Raw genomic sequence first — 20,317 nt, forward strand, 5'->3', positions numbered from 1 at the left:
ATAAATAATAGCAGATTTGTAGGTATTTATTACCTATCCTACTGAAGATCCGTAAGCATGAAGAAGTTTCTTGAGTTGGTTGTTGCTCTGGGTAGAGGATTTGAAAGTGATTAGAAGGTCGTCGGCGTACATTAAATGGATAATGGGTGCTATATTTTATTTTATTTTATTGATATGTTAAGACCTTTGACTAGTTGTTGGTTTTGAAGGTTTCATAGGTTAGTAGATAGGATTTCGGCACAGATTATGAAGATATATGATGAAAGAGGGTCTCCTTGCCTAATTTCTCTTGTTGGGTTGATGTATCCATGTGGTTGTACCATTAGTGTTAATTGAGTATGTTACAGTTGTGACACATAACATGATGTAGTCCACAAATATTGTTGGAAAACCAAGCTTAATTAGTGAAGGCCGTTTTGATGAATCCCCAGTCTAGACTATCGTATGCTTTCTGGATATCCAGTTTGAGAGCTATTTTTGGGTCTTTGGTGAGGCATGGAGTTCTAATATGGTGGAATAATTCTCCAGCAATTGCTATGTTATCGTATATTGATCTCTATGGGACAAACGCGCTTTGAAACAGACTTATTAAGAAAGGAAGAAGTGGCCTAATTCGATTTACCAGGATTTTTGCAACAATTTTATATGTGACATTGCAGAGTCTTATGGGTCTGAATTGAGATGGTTTTGATTGGTGGTCAATTTTACGGATTAAAGTGACGTTTGTGTGATTCATGAGTGGGTGTATATTCAGATTACTGAAAAAACTTTTGACCATAACAATCAATTGAGTATGAATTGTTTCCTAGAAAACTTTATAAAACTCAGTTGTGTAACCACTAGTGGAAAAAAGCCGTTTTAAGATAGTCGAAAAGTGTCGTTTTAGCCAGTTATACGTCACTATGCAGGTGTTGTTTAAAGTGTCGTAGATTCAGTGTCTTTTTCTGGAACGACACTTTCCATTTGACTCAAAAATACGATGCTTTCTAATTGTCGCTAGGTGGACGGCTGGATAACGTCGTAGATTTAGTTTCATAATATAAAAAAAAATAGAAATTCAGCTGAATTCCAAATCAGATCTGGCGGCATGTAGTGTTTCTGACTGGGATGAAATAAAACTGCACTAAACCCAAATTACCCAAAAAGAAAACTTATTAAATAAAAATCATTGTACTGGTTGCAGAACTCATAACTGAAATCGTTTTACAATTGGTTTCAATATCAGAAAAGAAACTAAATAATCAAGTCTGAATTAAGACACTGAATCTAAATGACTATAAATATGTCCCCATCCAAAAGCTCACCAGCAGCAAGGTAAAATCCAGGTACAGTTCTCGAATTCCATCGCAAGATGAGACCTACCTGCAAAACAAAATGCTCTTAGAGTGCAACCAAAAAAAGCCAAAAAACATATGAAGTTTCATCCAATGCCTATAAAAGAGATGGACAACATTGACTCGACATTCCATGATGGCATTATCAAAAAAGTTGAGAAATTATGCATCCCACAATAGTTGATTATCAGCAAAATAGATCCTAGAATACTAATTTTACTGCAAACATCTAAAAGAAAAACTCTTAAGAAAACTTGTGGTACCTGCAAACATCTAAAAGAAATCAACTTCAACGTACTAGTTCTCACAAAGGAATAAATTCCGGCAATGTAGGCGTAGCCGAAACCCTGCAAACCTTTGCATATCTGCATCTACTTCACTCTAGCCTTGAGATGGAAAGAAAATATGAACTACAATTAAATACCGCAAAAAGTAGGAAAACTATGACTATCACAAAAAACTCGTAGATGTATAGGATTGTAGATTAGTTGTTACACTGAATGAGAAAAAAATGAAAAAAGGATATCGACCTTGTTTTCAATATCCAGTAGTCTCTTCTCATGAAACGAATGCTTTGATTCTGCTTCTTTGAAGGCATGTATAATCCTTAACAGTTCATCATCTTTTCTACAAGCATCAGAGGTGAAGTTAGAATGCTTTGTTCAATTTGATTAACATACAAGCATCAAAGTTGAAGTTAGGATGCTTTGTTCAATTTGATTAAAAAAATCAGAATTTCTCGCATAATTGGTGTGGTTTTAAAAGAACCTACAACTACACCTGCAAGTATACAGGGTTGTTGTAGATAGGTGGAGTAAGAAGGGGTTTGTCCTCAGGGACTTGGTGTGTGTAGTTGAATCTATGGTTTTAACTACAACTGATTTCAGAACAAGAAGTAACACAAATAGGGGGTTTTGTTTGCCGATACGGCTAGATGATGATAATGACTGAAATAACAAAAGCGAAAGCAAAGAGTAACCTACAAGCAGATAGATAAGGTGATGGGGAAGTCGAATCCACCGCTTAACCTATACTAAGTCAATTCAATCTCAATGATGTTCTTGTCCCTTGTGTAGATATCAGTGAGCTTCTAGGCTCAACTGACTAACTAGATGGCAGTGGAGGTTCTATGCCTGCTGCTCATCAAAGGGTGGTTTCAGGAGGAAGGTTTAGTATCACTAAGATAACTATCTAATCCTAGTATTAGCTGCCCTTCTCACAAAACAACTAACCACAGATCAATTACTTAGGTGAGTAAACAATCCTAAGGGATATCCTTATCACAGCTAAAGTATCAATCCTAGGCACTAACTGTCTAGCTAAAGCACAATTAGTCAGAGAATTGGCAATGATCACTAAGGCATGAGCTGCAGCACAATCACACAGTGGTGTTCTAACTACAATGCATACATGACATGCACTGTGAGAGCAAAATGTAAAGTGCTCAAGATAATTTATCCACAACATTATAGCACAACAAGACCAATATCAGAACTTAAATGAAACTTAGCAATAGATTAATGGTTTCATCTAAACCCTAACTATGAAATTAGAACATCATCATGAAGATAAAATCAAACATGAACTACTGCTTGGTGCACCGGCTAATCCGGGCATGCCCAATTTCACACCCAAGACGTCAATTTATACATATAACAACTTTACCCCAAAAACCCCTAAAACAGTGAAATTAGGGTTTACCAAAAATTGAAATTAAGTTTTACCTAATCACTGAAAACACTTGACAGCTTTGACCCATGCTTCCTCCTCATCTTCTCCTTCTTTTCCCATGCTGTGATTACAACTCTATTCCGACCTAATTTATCAATTTCACCTCTAGGGTTTCTGACATGGGTGAAGCGTGAAATTGAGAGATTAGGAGGCCATAGAGTTGGTGAAAGTGGTAATAATGATGGGGGTAGTGATGGGTTAGTGATTTGAGAGCTCGAGTGGTGGTGGTTGAGGCGGCAGGAAGTTGGTGGCGGAGCAGGTGGTGGCAGAATTTTCTCTGCAGACGGAGGTGAGGGAAGATGGAGTCGATGGAGAAGAGATTAGGTGTTGTTTGGTTTAGGGTATAGGGTTCGGTCACTATGGTGTGTAGCGGGATCATCGAGTTCTATGTTTGGCGAATCTCGACCGTGGGATATGGAGATGAAAGATCAATCTGACGGTGAGATGAAGTGGATCCTGCAGCGACCGTTGGATTATTCAATACAACAAAATTAACGACACCAGATGGAGTTAGGTGTTGTAGTGTTAAGCAGAAGTATCGAGGTTTGATGCGCAAGTAAAGAAGCGACCGTAGGATGCACATGCGATCCAATCTGACGGTCGGGAATGGAGTCGGGTATGGATATAGAAAATGGGTTTGGGTAAGGGTTTTGGGCCTTGGGTATGCCAAGCCCATATCTTCTTCAAGAACAATTCTTCCTCTTCAAGCCCATTTCTAGCCTTTTGGTCTTGCGCACAACATTCTTCGCGGCTTCCTTGTGTGATTCCTCTTGGCTTTTCACTACTTTTCTGCTCTTTTCCGCTCCGCAATTCATCTAACTTTATTTGTTACCTAAAAATGCAAAATTAATTAAGAAAAATATTTATTCTTGAAAACAATGAAAATACAGAATATGGGATAAAATGTAGAATTAACGCACAAAAGATGAGTTAAATGCCAAGAAAAATATATAGAAATATGCACTTTTTAGCACTCATCAAATACCCCCAAACCTGAATTTTACTTGTCCTCAAGTAAAACAAAACTAAGGAAATCCTAACTATACCACTGTCGCTGGTCTCTCGAATGCATTTAGCGTATGCACTAAGCCTTTTAAACCACTAAGTGTCCCTAGTGGACGAGTGAAGTCTCGTGAAGGTTTGCTTAGAACGTACCTACAAAGTTCTAGGTCAAAATATAAGCTCATATTCCATCAAATGTGACATGTGCAAGACAGTTTAAGCTCACAGCAAAATGGAGATGTCAATCTAGCTATTAAAGGCACAATCCTAGCACTGATAACAAAAAAAAAGACATGTGATAAGAGTGTAAAGTGTATCTACACATGTGTAAAGAAAGATCTGAAGTTATGACTATTAATCACCAAGAGATAGTTTCTCAGGCTAAGAACCAAGGTCGAAATCTAGCTAGCTGTCCGGACTTTACGAGAATTGTGAATGAGTTGGAGGTATTTCACAATTACTCGCGTTGTACATCAATGGCATACACCCTCCTTGCTTATTACAATGAAACAACAAAACTATTTACATGACTCTTATTTACATTGACTATTCTCTTTTTATTTTTGGAACAAGAGATGATGGAATTGATAAATACTTGATTTTTTTGTATTTTTCTGATATATATATATATATATATATATATTTTTTTTTTTTTTTGAATAAGGAAACACTTTTGATACATATACAAAAGGAAACAAAAGATTACATGACACTTTGCAAGAGGTAGCCCTTTTTGATGCACCCAGTTAAATTCGATGGTTGTTTTTCTTAGTGTAACCTCCACCTTCTATCCCAACCAACCAAAGAACAAGCTAGTCAAGTTTCGTTCAGTATTCTAAAGTGATTGGCAATCGTAACTTCCTATCAAACACCTTGAAGATCGAGGCCATACATGTATTGGTAGATCGTGCGCGTGCAAATTTCTTATCACTATGTGAATTGTGCTAGAATCAGGGTGCCTAAATATCTAGACTAGGACTCCTAATAATTACATATTTGCACAAGAGTCAACATTTCAAGGTAAATGAGCTCCATTTTTATGATTTTTTAATTTTTTAATTTTTTATTTTGATTTTTCAATTTTTTTGGAATTTTTCAATTTTTTCAAAAAGAAGAAGGAGTTCGTTTTCAATTATGGCAAATTATCAAAGTATCTACTTTTCACCCCCAAACCTAAACTAAACATTGTCCTCAATGTTTCAAAATATGAACAAAATTATAATACAACATATGAAGAGGATCATGTTGAGTAGAGAAAAAGGAAAGAGAATACCCGATTTCGGCGAAAGCAATATTAGAACTCCGTTATTCAAGGCAAAAATCCAACATATTTCAGCCGAGATCATATTGGATTAGCAAAATATATACAAAATGAACAAAAGGGGTTTTAAGAAATTTTATCTACTGGATTATATACAAAAATTCACCATACACTAACAATCTAAAGAGTTGAGGATCAACCCAAAAGACAAAGTGTAGAGGTTTCAACAGCTTCACACAATAATAATATGATAGGCATGCAAGTGAAGCTGTGAAACAAAATGAGCTACCCCCAAACCTGGATTTTTCAGCGGATAAAATTTTGGAAACAAAATCTCACTGTTTTAGGGGTTTTTGGGGTAAAGTTGTTATATGTATAAATTGACGTCTTGGGTGTGAAATTGGGCATGCCCGGATTAGCCGGTGCACCAAGCAGTAGTTCATGTTTGATTTTATCTTCATGATGATGTTCTAATTTCATAGTTAGGGTTTAGATGAAACCATTAATCTATTGCTAAGTTTCATTTAAGTTCTGATATTGGTCTTGTTGTGCTATAATGTTGTGGATAAATTATCTTGAGCACTTTACATTTTGCTCTCACAGTGCATGTCATGTAGCATTGTAGTTAGAACACCACTGGTGATTGTGCTGCAGCTCATGCCTTAGTGATCATTGCCAATTCTCTGACTAATTGTGCTTTAGCTAGACAGTTAGTGCCTAGGATTGATACTTTAGCTGTGATAAGGATATCCCTTAGGATTGTTTACTCACCTAAGTAATTGATCTGTGGTTAGTTGTTTTGTGAGAAGGGCAGCTAATACTAGGATTAGATAGTTATCTTAGTGATACTAAACCTTCCTCCTGAAACCACCCTTTGATGAGCAGCAGGCATAGAACCTCCACTGCCATCTAGTTAGTCAGTTGAGCCTAGAAGCTCACTGATATCTACACAAGGGACAAGAACATCATTGAGATTGAATTGACTTATATAGGTTAAGCGGTGGATTCGACTTCCCCATCACCTTATCTATCTGCTTGTAGGTTACTCTTTGCTTTCGCTTTTGTTATTTCAGTCACTATCATCATCTAGCCGTATCGGCAAACAAAACCCCCTATTTGTGTTACTTCTTGTTCTGAAATCAGTTGTAGTTAAAACCATAGATTCAACTACACACACCAAGTCCCTGAGGACAAACCCCTTCTTACTCCACCTATCTACAACAACCTTGTATACTTGCAGGTGTAGTTGTAGGTTCTTTTAAAACCACACCAAGTTTTTGGCGCCGCTGCCGGGGATCGAACCCGGGTCACCCGCGTGACAGGAGGGAATACTTACCACTATACTACAACGACCCTGTATACTTGCAGGTGTAGTTGTAGGTTCTTTTAAAACCACACCAAGTTTTTGGCGCCGCTGCCGGGGACTTGGTTGTGTTGTGTTGAATTTTTTTTGGCTGTTTTTGCATGTTAGTTCATTTGCATCACTACATACTCTTTTGCATATTGTTTCATTCTAGCATATTCATCATGCATTGCATTCTTGCATTTTAGTGTAACTTGCATTAGCATCTCTGCATCTTGTCCTGCATCACTGCATCTTTTCAATTTTCTGCACTTCTGTAATTGCAACTTAGCACCCTGTGTTAGCTGCAGTTGAAATTACTATTTCTTTTGTTTATCTGCTACTACATCATCTTAACTGCTACTGCATATTGGTCATTGGGTCATTGTCATCTTGGTTTTGTACCAACTGAACTCTGAAATTTGCTGCTGTGAATGCCTGAGTTGTGTACTGAGTTAGCAGTGTCATCTTGAATGCCTGAAATTTGTTGTTGTGAGAACTAATTCTCTCATCTGAAATTACTAGGTAGTTGTGAAGTTGAGAAACAAGCCTGCAATACTGCTGCTGCCAAGGCTGGAAGGAAGAGGAGCTGTGGGCTAAGGCAAAACCATTTAAGCCTGGAATACAGCTGCATCTTAGTTGTTGCTTCATCTTGCCTGCTTCCCAGTCTAGGCCTTGCCACAACTGTTCTGTACCTGATGTGCAGCTGCTGTTGCTGAAGTTGTTGCTCTGCTGCTGAACTGAACTGCTGCTGTTGCTGTGCTGTGGTGCTGCTCCTGCTGGTGCCAGGCCAAAGCTGCTGCTACCCCCTGCTGGTCCTGCTGCTGCTATGATCCAAAGCCCAACTGGGCTGATTCCAAGCAGCTGAAAAAGAACAAATCCCAACTGGGCTTTGCAACTGAAATACCCAACTGGGCCTCAGAAAAACCAAAGCTTAGGATGATCCAAAGCCCAACTGGGCTTTTGCAACCTAACTGAGCAGCTGGGCTGTGCTTAAGCAAGTAAGCCTAAACCCATTAAGAGAACCCAACCTGTGGGCTTCCATTTTTAATTTGTGGGCTTGTAATAATTTTTGTTTTTCTTTATTTTTTATTTGGGCTTGTAATAATTTTTCTTTTTTCTTTTTCTTTCTTTTATGGGTTTGTAATTATTATTGTTGTTGTTTTTCTTTTATGGGTTGTGCTAATTTATGCTAGGATAAAAAAAAAAAAAAAATTTACTTGCTCCCAGATTTTAAAACCAAATTTTATTTTGCTCCCACATTAACAACCAAATTTTTTTTTTCTTCTTTTATCCCACCAAAACCAAATATGCAGCTAACTACAGACAGACAACTGCAGCTAACACAGGGTGCTAAGTTGCAATTACAGAAGTGCAGAAAATTGAAAAGATGCAGTGATGCAGGACAAGATGCAGAGATGCTAATGCAAGTTACACTAAAATGCAAGAATGCAATGCATGATGAATATGCTAGAATGAAACAATATGAAAAAGAGTATGCAGTGATGCAAATGAACTAACATGCAAAAACAGCCAAAAAAAATTCAACACAACACAACCAAGTCCCCGGCAGCGGCGCCAAAAACTTGGTGTGGTTTTAAAAGAACCTACAACTACACCTGCAAGTATACAGGGTTGTTGTAGATAGGTGGAGTAAGAAGGGGTTTGTCCTCAGGGACTTGGTGTGTGTAGTTGAATCTATGGTTTTAACTACAACTGATTTCAGAACAAGAAGTAACACAAATAGGGGGTTTTGTTTGCCGATACGGCTAGATGATGATAGTGACTGAAATAACAAAAGCGAAAGCAAAGAGTAACCTACAAGCAGATAGATAAGGTGATGGGGAAGTAGAATCCACCGCTTAACCTATACTAAGTCAATTCAATCTCAATGATGTTCTTGTCCCTTGTGTAGATATCAGTGAGCTTCTAGGCTCAACTGACTAACTAGATGGCAGTGGAGGTTCTATGCCTGCTGCTCATCAAAGGGTGGTTTCAGGAGGAAGGTTTAGTATCACTAAGATAACTATCTAATCCTAGTATTAGCTGCCCTTCTCACAAAACAACTAACCACAGATCAATTACTTAGGTGAGTAAACAATCCTAAGGGATATCCTTATCACAGCTAAAGTATTAATCCTAGGCACTAACTGTCTAGCTAAAGCACAATTAGTCAGAGAATTGGCAATGATCACTAAGGCATGAGCTGCAGCACAATCACACAGTGGTGTTCTAACTACAATGCATACATGACATGCACTGTGAGAGCAAAATGTAAAGTGCTCAAGATAATTTATCCACAACATTATAGCACAACAAGACCAATATCAGAACTTAAATGAAACTTAGCAATAGATTAATGGTTTCATCTAAACCCTAACTATGAAATTAGAACATCATCATGAAGATAAAATCAAACATGAACTACTGCTTGGTGCACCGGCTAATCCGGGCATGCCCAATTTCACACCCAAGACGTCAATTTATACATATAACAACTTTACCCCAAAAACCCCTAAAACAGTGAAATTAGGGTTTACCAAAAATTGAAATTAAGTTTTACCTAATCACTGAAAACACTTGACAGCTTTGACCCATGCTTCCTCCTCATCTTCTCCTTCTTTTCCCATGCTGTGATTACAACTCTATTCCGACCTAATTTATCAATTTCACCTCTAGGGTTTCTGACATGGGTGAAGCGTGAAATTGAGAGATTAGGAGGCCATAGAGTTGGTGAAAGTGGTAATAATGATGGGGGTAGTGATGGGTTAGTGATTTGAGAGCTCGAGTGGTGGTGGTTGAGGCGGCAGGAAGTTGGTGGCGGAGCAGGTGGTGGCAGAATTTTCTCTGCAGACGGAGGTGAGGGAAGATGGAGTCGATGGAGAAGAGATTAGGTGCTGTTTGGTTTAGGGTATAGGGTTCGGTCACTATGGTGTGTAGCGGGATCATCGAGTTCTATGTTTGGCGAATCTCGACCGTGGGATATGGAGATGAAAGATCAATCTGACGGTGAGATGAAGTGGATCCTGCAGCGACCGTTGGATTATTCAATACAACAAAATTAACGACACCAGATGGAGTTAGGTGTTGTAGTGTTAAGCAGAAGTATCGAGGTTTGATGCGCAAGTAAAGAAGCGACCGTAGGATGCAGATGCGATCCAATCTGACGGTCGGGAATGGAGGCGGGTATGGATATAGAAAATGGGTTTGGGTAAGGGTTTTGGGCCTTGGGTATGCCAAACCCATATCTTCTTCAAGAACAATTCTTCCTCTTCAAGCCCATTTCTAGCCTTTTGGTCTTGCGCACAACATTCTTCGCGGCTTCCTTGTGTGATTCCTCTTGGCTTTTCACTACTTTTCTGCTCTTTTCCGCTCCGCAATTCATCTAACTTTATTTGTTACCTAAAAATGCAAAATTAATTAAGAAAAATATTTATTCTTGAAAACAATGAAAATACAGAATATGGGATAAAATGTAGAATTAACGCACAAAAGATGAGTTAAATGCCAAGAAAAATATATAGAAATATGCACTTTTTAGCACTCATCAATAATTAAGTTCGCAAAAAACAGAAGAAAAGAAGCTGGCGAGAGTAGATTAATCTCAGATTAAATTGAGGCGAAAACATAACCTACAACTTATTTACTGCACCTGCATGTTATAAACAAAATATTGCACGCAAGGCCACCAAAGACTTATTTCTAATTGGCAAACATTTAACTAATTAACATCCATGCAATTAATAGTTTGTACGAACATGAGGAGCATGAATTAGGCTTGGTTGGTTGATATGAACCCATATAATCATGAATTAGGCTTGACTTATGCATGATGAGATCAAAAATTAGATAAAATTACTTTAAGAAATGTATGATTTATCAATGTTTGCAGGAGGACCATGGTAAACATGGTACTTAACAAAAAAAGCTTGTACTTTTACTATGCCGCTCATATTCCAAAATTACACCAACCAAGGGGTAAAGAAAATCTAGTGATAGCAAGAACAACCCTTTGAATTGAATAAACTAGTGCTTCTAGTCTTTAGCAATGTTAATCCTAATCCCAGATCCCCCATAACCCAACATCGGAATTTCATACATTGTAGGTAGAAGAAGGAAACTAACGAAGTCGCTTAACCACCACTGACTGCTTAAAAGTAATCAATATTTTGCGTAGTCTAAAGGGAGTACGCAAGACATTTCCATGCAGCCAGATAAATCTATACAAGAGACTGCAGTGCCGAGAAGGCCAAACCTTGGGCATCTATTTCTCTAGAATGAACACATGAGGACACAAAATATGCTGAAAGGATGCTAGATATCACTCATTCAAATGCATGGAGAGAGACAACAGTATTTGAATACCAGTAGTAATCATTATCCAATGTCAATCGAAAGTGAAAAGAATCGCTACAAGATGACAACAAAAGAATAAGGTTCCAGTAGTTCATTTTCTCATAACTCGATTTGGTTTTCCAAAATTTACAAGGAGACTTAAGTGTCATAGAATCTGATAAGAAATAAGTATACAATATTCGGGTATTCAAATAGTAGAGCTACAAGAGAGTACCATGAGGACTCTTTAAATATCTCCAGGAAGTTCCACCCAAATGAAGAGCTACAACAGCACTTCCTATTGCAGCTACCTTTGCTGCTTTCCTGGCACTTTCCACCTGTAGAAGAATCGGTGAAAATAAAATTAACAAACTAGTTAAAAAAAAGGAAAGATCATATTAGGGCATTGGAAAATCTATTTTAAGCCATTCAGTCACTACATGGATTAACAACAATAATTAGCCAAACAATGTAAAATTCAAATTCTCCACATAATCTTCAGAATAAAATTTTAATTCTCCACATATCTAGACCTCAAATCTGAAGCACAAACATGTCAAGATCAGATAAAATCCTATGAAACACGGATATCTCAATTCCTTTTACACTTACAAAACCTAAAATAAACGAAATGGAAAATACCGAAATTATGAGAAATTTTGATGAATCTAGATTAAAAAAAAAAAGAAACTGGTTTGATTGGAAAAGAGAGAGGGGTAACAGGTCCATGGATAGGATTAATGAAGATGAAAGATTGTGTGCTGCCTGCCTGGGATTAATTGGGGGATTAAAAATGAAGAAAGGAGACTAAAAATTACAGAGAGCTACCTCTGCGAGCTTGTAACACTCGTACAAATCCACGACGTACTCCACAGCTTCCAACTGATTATCAGTATCTCCTCCATCAATGTCCACAAACTGAGTTAGATAGATAAAGCAACATTAGTTAAATAATATGATAGAAATTAGTAGGACGGTGAAACATGACAATGAAGTTCTAAGAAATCTACCTTGCTATGAGCAGATAAAACTGCATTAAGGTTTGAACTTTCTTCCTTGGTGCTTTCTGGGGATTTTCCTTCTTAACCTTCTTTTGTATCTGGACTAATTTCAATTAATTCCTCTTGCTTGGGTTTCACAACTTCCTTCTTCTGAACAGGCTTTGATACACTTCTTTTAGCAGCTCCATCATTAATTACAACAACTTGTTTTTGGGGATTTTCCTTCTTAACCTTCTTTTGTATCTGGACTAATTTCAATTAATTCCTCTTGCTTGGGTTTCACAACTTCCTTCTTCTGAACAGGCTTTGATACACTTCTTTTAGCAGCTCCATCATTAATTACAACAACTTGTTTTTGTGATACAGTAATAAACATAAGACATCTGTGAGACATTACACAACTTGGAATTCTATTAAAGAAATATTGGGAAGGGAAAGATTGCTCCATATGTGGTTGATTATTATTACCTTATTGTTATCCTTCACTTTAGATTGTGCATTAGAAAGTAGCTGTTTACAGAATCCCCTGGTGACAGGAAGATTGAACTGCTTTATAGTGTACTCTCGAAACTCCATGACTGCCACCAAGAGTGCTAGAAAAACAAAAATCATATACTTCGCAAATGAAGATTATGAAGAAAAAAAACATAAAAACATGAACAATATGATCTGTATACAAAAAATTTCCATCCATACATATAAACTTGCCACTCATATGGAGGACCATAATCGCAACCTTTACTGCTTCTATGAACAAATTTTAAAGCCACCTGCTGATGACAGAACAAACCAAATGTCTTATTAAATCCATAAAACAAAACAAAGCAGTAGATAATAGCTAATAAGGATAGCAGCAGTTCAAAAATGACAATAAGTAGCCATATATCTCAACAAACAAACAACCAAGCAAGCAAAAATCTGAGTGATGGTTAAAAACACCAGTTTACCACTACATCAGCTCAAACACTCAACAGACAATATGCTAATACACAAACTATGATCTAAAAGAACAACAATAAACCCTCATCTTAACAAACTATCTCAAATCAGGAAATTAACATAAACAAAAACAATCTCAAAATTAAACATAAAACAACTCATACATGCCAGAAACAACATCATCATTAAACCAATCACCTATCTGAATGGTATTCCAGGAAAAATTAAGGAAAATTACCTCTACGGCCCCAAACCTTTGCTCTTTCACTACCTCCTGACACACGACCACCAACAAAAACTTGCCGAAAGCCAACTTTTCATAGCTTTCTATCAACTTTATAAATTGGTGATCCTCCAACCTGAACCAACAAAGATGATAAGTTAAGGATATGACTGAGGTCAGGGACAACAGCAAAACTAACCGCATATTACAACATGAAAAACCCAAAATAACAAAGCATCATGAAACCCAAACAAACATCAGATCTGTAGGAAAAAGTGGAAAAAAGGGTTTAAACAAAGAAATCCATACAAACCCGCAATTATAAAAATCTAGGAATTCATTCTAATGAAAATCAAACATTGATTCTATGAAGGAACAAAATCAGTTGATTATTCAATTAAGACCAAAATTATGCTGCAAATGCAACTTGAACGATCCAAAGTTTAAGATTTGCTTTCGGATGGGAAAAAAAGGAAACCCAACCAATCGCTGAATCAAAATCTATTAACAAGCTCTTCCTCAAATATTAAAGAAAACACTGAGAAAAATGATTACAAACCCTTCAATTCTCTATAGCATCTCTTTGCACTACAACCTCCAGGACCACCATAACCACCACCACCTACAAAAGTAAAACTTCAGTTACAATTTATAACAAGATTTTAACACAGATATGAGGGTTGTCACAGTAAAACTAACGAGGAAAAAAAAACTTACTTCTTGGGATTTGATCTCTGGGAATACTAAGAAATCTGAAATTAAAAAGTAGAATCAACATACAGATACAATATCATTGGTGTTTTTCTGGACCTTAATATTACAAAACAAACAACATCATTAGGGTTCAACAAAGAATGAGGAGAAGAGATTCTAAAAATCGAAGTTAGGGTTTCGATCTGTATCTGCTGAAGAAAAGGGGATCTTGGGTCTCTGTGTGAGAAAAAGTGAGAGAGGAGGAGAGAGGAGAGAAGGAAAAAATAGATAAATGAAAGAGAGAATAGATAAGGTCGATAAAAAAAACTACCATAGAAACAATACAGAATCGGGTGTCGATGTATAAGTCAACATAAGTCCTTATACAACGACGGTTTGACTTAAGTCAGGAGCACTTTCGAGTTGTCCAAATTTTGCGTTACCCCGTCTGTGTCGTTACATTATGTCTCAGATAGCCTATTTTCCACTAGTGAACCATCTGGACCAGCAACACTCTCAGAGTTTATGTAGAAGAATGCTTGTTTGATTTCTGTTGTAGATACTTCCTTAGTAAGCAATTTCATATCCTTGTAGTTAATCTTGGGCTGATATCTGCAAAAAGATCACCATCTATCACCATAGGTAGATTCGTGTACTGTTCAGAAAAATGATCAAGAATGAGTTGGACCACATCATCTTTATTATTAACCCAGTTGTTTTGCGCATCTTGGAGTTGTTGAATATTGTTACATGATCGGTGAATTCTTGCTTTAGTGTGGAAGAATGTTGTGTTGAGATCGACTGATTGTAGCCATTGAATTTCGGACCTTTGTTGCCAGTATGTTGCATGACATTGTAGGAGTTCTGCATGGTTGCTTCTTAGTTGATTTTTTTGGACAAGCCATTCTAAGTCACTTCCTATTTGGGTATCACAATGATTTTGAGCTATTTTTATTTTAGCTATTGATTTATTGATCATAGTTGCTAGGTGCCCGAATGTTTCTTTATTCCATTCTGAAAGTGACTGACTGGTTGTTATGAGCTTCATTTGAAGGTCTAGGGTTGGTTCAGTATCTTGAAGTTGAAACCAAGCCGATTCAACCACTTTTTTGAGTTGTGGATGAGATAGCAATGGATGTTCGAATTTGTAGTTTTTTGTTCCTTTTCAATCTATTTCCTTCACTTGCAGTAGGATGGGGGCATGATCAGATGCTATCCACGGGAGATGAGTAACTACTGCATGAGGATTTGATGTTCGCCAATGTTGGGTTGCGATGGCTCTGTCCAGTCTCTCCTGAATGTTATCTTGCCCCATATGGTTGTTTGTCCAAGTATAAGGGTCGCCTCGAAAACCTAAGTCCATAAAACTCATCTGGTACATCATTGTTAGGATTGGTTGAGAATGTGCATATGTTGTTTGTCTTCCTCTTTTTTTTCTCTAATTGATTCAGGATGTCATTTAAATATCCTAGCAGAATCCAAGGCATAGTCGGGTTGATGTTGTTGAAGATTGAAGGAAAATAATATTGCCACAAGTTTATCCTTAAATCCGGATGAGGTGGACCATAAATGCCAATACATAACCACGGTTGCTCAGGGGTGTAAGGGTAACTATTGCATATATATAGTTTTGCGAGTTGGTTAAAATTTGGAGGTTGAGGTTGTCGTCCCACATTAGGCATAGGCCACCACGCCTCCCTATTTTGGGGACTGAGAAATGATTATGAAACTGAAGGGATTGAGCCAGGCCTGTCATATGATGATTGTTTGCAAGGGTTTCAAAAAGAAATACAATGTTGGGATTATGAAGGGCAATTAATCCTCTTAAATGTTGGATAGTTTGGTTAGTTTACTCCTTGAAAATTCCAAGCAAATATTGTCATTGGGGAATTAAATTATTTTTTTTCTGAGCTATAAGAGGAACTTAGCCAGGAGGAGTATGATTGGTATGAGTTGTTGGTTTTGATAGATATGAGTGAGTGATTGGGAAGTAAATTGGATAGGATTAACCAAGTAGAGAAAAAAAAGGTGAATAGAAGATGCGAGAGTGAGACTCTTTTAGAAATTGTTGAATCCACACAACATATATTATGTGATTGTACAATCACAAAAGGTATACGACAAGCTTTAGGCAGTGATATTTTTAATGCGATGAACGGGTTATCTTTTATTGATTGGATTCTGGATAGTATTTTAGTTGTTAATAACACCCCTATAATGAATGTTAAACTAAGAAATAAAATTGTTTTTGGTTTTTGGATGATTTGGAAAGCATATTGTTCACTGATTTTTGGGAATATACATGTGTGATCGCATATATTGCATCCTATATGGAATGTAATAATAATATGCATGGATCTTATGTCAAACGAAATTCTATTAGAAATATTTCTAAATGGTCCCGTTTTTTTGGAGATTATATAATAATTAACTTTTGTTTTTTTTCGTTTTTCTTAAGGTTTCACCTATTTGTCACCCACTCTCTACCTAAATACCACCCCTAGTTAAAAGAATTTAAACTTTGTAACCTTCTTTGCTGTGAGTAACAAAAACCCACATTAACAACTACTACTCCGTAATATTTCTCGTTCAACCCTAAATCCTAAGACCGATGCTGCCACCAGAACCCTCCACCATCACCTCAGGTTGATCATAAATTTTAGTTTTTGAATGATGAACATGGATGTGATTACTAACTTGAATTCGTATTTTGAGAAGAACTAACTGACAATCTCTGCACATAAGTTTGTTATGAATTTTTGTTTACGAACTTTAGGGGTTTCTCAGTAATCGAACTTGGAGATCATGGATTGAGCATCACAGTGCTCAAATATGATTGTAAATTAAGTACGGATGGTCTAGGAAACTCATGTAAGATGTAGTTCAGTTTCTATTCAAACAAAACTCCTTTAAGTGGTCAACACAAAACACGGTTTTCACTAAAACTCTGGATTTGGTCACAGGGGTCTTTCATATCATAAGAAATAAGAAAACTAGTTTGAGGAAACTCTTAGCTGTTCCAGGGTATTTGGCGGTTTGATAGGGATTGTTCTCTATCTTTAATTTTCCGTAATAGGTAAGGATTGAAGTTTATTATAAAGAGGTGAGTCCCTCTTCTCATCTAACTTGCGAAAAAAATGTATCCCATATACAGCATATTTGATAGAGAAGAGAAGACTCAATTCTCAAAGCTAATTGTTGATTCTCATACAGTTGTAGTTACAGATTGGATAAGTGGCTGTTTCAGTTGCATATTTGCTTCAGGTATGTGTTCAAACTCAAGCCCTTATGTTTAATCATGATTCTAATCTAGACAAGATCTGTACAAAACAGGTTGTTTATAAGGTATATGTGTAAATAGAATTTTCCTACATTGGTATCAGAAGCTAGGTTGTGTCTTGGTTAAGGATATGATTTTATTGTTAGACATACTATTGATTGGGTTTGAACCGATTTTGTTAATAACTTCAGGCTGAATTTCTAACAAGCTTTCTATACCTAATGATTGCAATTGTCTATATGCATGGAAAGTGTTTGTTAAATTGTCTAAAACAGATTTGAAATAAATATGGATATTAACATGTGTTTGGTATAAAATCTTAATTGTTACTCGTTGACCGTTCATAACTATATAGACATCAATACATATTGATTTGTATGTTGTGTAAGATATTAAGCCATTAAATTGAAATCAAGTAAGAGTTATAATAGTGATTCTCTAACACAACAGGGTCTATCATATATTGGGTTATGGAGGACCAATAAAGTGATCATCCAGAAAGCATAAGTTACACAAGTTTAGTCTGCCCAAAGGTGACTGTTTTGTATTTTTGTGTTTGTTCAGTTGGTTTTGTTTTTGACCCGTTAGATCACAAGTGTGCACCCACAAAAAGTTAACTACTAGGACTTCCCAAAGGTGTCTAGTGGCTTAGGTGTGAACTGGGTAGGACAGAATGATTTATAGGGCTTAATTAGAAATGAATAACCCTTACCCAAAGGCAAGGAAGTGTTTTTATCAAAACTAATCCCAATAAATTAGTTATGTAGGCGATTTTCATTGCACATAGGGAGGTTATATATGTTATGTACTGCCTAAAGGTGTATATTAAATATGTTTCGCTGTCTTGTAGAGTGGAAAGTTAGTTGCAAAATTGTTAATACACTCTAAGTATTTCAGCTATACCCTAAGACTGATTTACAAGTTGTTTTATACAATGAAATTGTATTTTGTCGATGAATAGATTTCTTAAACCATTGCTATAATGGTGATTTATTTTCAGTTATGGATGGGAGTATTGTTCAACGACATTTGACTGGAATTGAACCACTAAGTGGTTCAAATTTCAGAAATGGAAGTCGCAGCTTGAAATTGTTTTAGGATGTATGGAGTATGATATTTCTCTCAGTGAAGACATGCTGGAAGTCCCTGAACTAAATGCTATTAAAGCTTCTAAGACTGAGTATCTCAAATGGATGAAAGCTGACAAGATGGCGACAATGATTATTAAGTCCTCAATAGGATATGATATTCGAGGAGGAATTCCGACTAAGGATACTGCGAAAGAGCTAATGAAAGATATAGAAGACCAGTTTACAGGGTCTAAGAAGGCTCTTCAGTTTACTTATTTAACCCAGCTTATTTCACTAAAGTATGATGGACATGGAAATGTTCGTGAGCACATCCTCAAGATGTCAAAGCTTACCATTTCACTTAAGGAGTTAGAAATGGACCTAGGTACTGATTTTCTTGTTCACATAGCAGTTGCATCTCTTCCTCGTTCATTTGAAACCTTCAAAGTGAATTACAATGCGCAAGAAAAGAAATGGATTTTAAATGAGTTGATTGCTTATTGTATGATGGAAGAAGAGCGCCAAAAGCAGGGTAAGGTGGAATCTGCGAACTTAGCTTATCATGGACCAAATAAGAAAAAATTTAAGAAGAAAGGTTTTAAAAGAAACTTTAATAAGAAGAGTGGATCTAATCAAGTGGCTAATGATAAGAAGGGATATGACCAGGCCTTAACTTCTGTTGCAAAACCACATGAAAACAATTCAAAAGTAGCTGGTGATAAGGAGTGCTTTTTCTGCCGTAAGACTGGACATTTTAAGAAAGATTGCTACAAGTATAAGGAATGGTTGAAGAAAAAAGAAGGTAATAATCTAGTTTTTGTTTGTTTTGAAACAAATTTATTAGATATTCCTAGTAATACTTGGTGGGTTGACTCTGGTTCCTATGTACATATTTTGAATTCTTTGCAGGGGTTCATAAGTCAGCGGAAACCAAGGGCTGATGAGAAAGTTTTTCTTGCGAATAAGGATCTAGCTAAAGTTGAAGCAGTTGGAACTTTTAGGCTAGTTTTATATGGAGGTTTTGTTTGGATTTGGAAGATACCTTCTATGTTCCTAGTATTAGTCGCAATTTGATTTCTGTTTCTAGATTGGATGATATTGGCTATGGTTTTATGCTTGAAGGTGGTAAACTATGTCTTAGATTTAATATGCAGAATGTTGGATCTGGTGTTTTAATTGATGGGTTATATAAATTATCTTTGGATATTTGTTATGCTTCATCATTATCATGCATGTCAGTTGATTCTTTGGCTACTTCTTCTTATGGAATTAAAAGGTCTATTCTTAAAGAAAATTCGTCGATGTTGTGGCACAAAAGACTAGGACATATATCTAATGAACGCTTAAATAAGCTAGTCACAGATATAATACTAGAATCGTTAGATTTCAGTGATTTTAATACTTGCATAGACTGCATTAAAGGAAAACTGACGAAACTAGAAAGTTAAGTGTCATTCGTAGTTCTAATCTTCTGGATATCCACACAGACATATGTGGACCTTTTCCTAATCCTTCACGCGGTGGTCAGCGTTATTTCATTTCCTTCATTGATGGTTATTCAAGGTATGCATATGTGTACCTTATTCATCACAAGTCTGAGGCCTTAGAGATATTTAAGATTTATCATTTGGAAGTTGAAAAACAGCTGAATAAGAAGATTAAGATTGTCCGTTCTGATCGAGGTGGAGAATATTATGGTAGAGCAGATCAAGACGGTGTAAATCATGGGAATTTTGTTAAATATCTTCAAGAACATGGCATAGATCCGCAATATACAACTCCGGGTACTCCTGAGCAGAACGGTGTAGCCGAAAGACGTAATCAGACCTATCAGAATATGGTTCGTAGTATGATATGTCATTCCGATTTTCCTGAAAATTTGTGGGGAGTGGCTCTAAAGACAACAGTTTACTTACTCAATCGAACACCTAGTAAAGTTGTACCAAAAACCCCATTTGATCTTTGGACAGGGAGAAAACCCAGTTTGAATCATCTGCATGTGTGGGCTTGTCCAGCAGAAGCTAGAATTTATAATCCTGACATTAAGAAGCTAGATGCTAGAACCATAACTTGTCGTTTTGTAGGATATCCAGAAAGATCTAAAGG

The 20,317-nt window shown here is 36.6% G+C and overlaps 1 long non-coding RNA gene and 1 other non-coding gene across 9 annotated transcripts; both read right to left on the reverse strand.

Moving 5' to 3' along the window:
• Positions 1-1,937: 1,937 nt before the first annotated feature.
• Positions 1,938-14,157, reverse strand: LOC113284320. 8 transcript variants are annotated; one of them, XR_003328083.1, is made up of 9 exons: positions 13,886-14,156; positions 13,728-13,790; positions 13,184-13,304; positions 12,703-12,776; positions 12,475-12,599; positions 12,016-12,354; positions 11,834-11,923; positions 11,241-11,343; positions 1,938-1,956 (listed from the first exon to the last, which is right to left on the reverse strand). It is a non-coding gene; the product is annotated as an uncharacterized LOC113284320 (long non-coding RNA). The 8 variants fall into 8 exon arrangements; XR_003328081.1 differs by lacking the exon at positions 1,938-1,956 and adding an exon at positions 10,020-10,072; XR_003328084.1 differs by lacking the exon at positions 1,938-1,956 and having other exon boundaries at positions 11,027-11,343; positions 12,016-12,389; positions 12,475-12,584; positions 13,886-14,157.
• On the reverse strand, positions 6,610-6,681 carry TRNAD-GUC. The gene has a single exon. It is a non-coding gene; the product is annotated as a tRNA-Asp (tRNA).
• Positions 14,158-20,317: the final 6,160 nt, after the last annotated feature.

Source organism: Papaver somniferum, chromosome 5, assembly GCF_003573695.1.
Source record: "Papaver somniferum cultivar HN1 chromosome 5, ASM357369v1, whole genome shotgun sequence".
In the NCBI taxonomy this organism is placed as follows: Eukaryota; Viridiplantae; Streptophyta; class Magnoliopsida; order Ranunculales; family Papaveraceae; genus Papaver; species Papaver somniferum.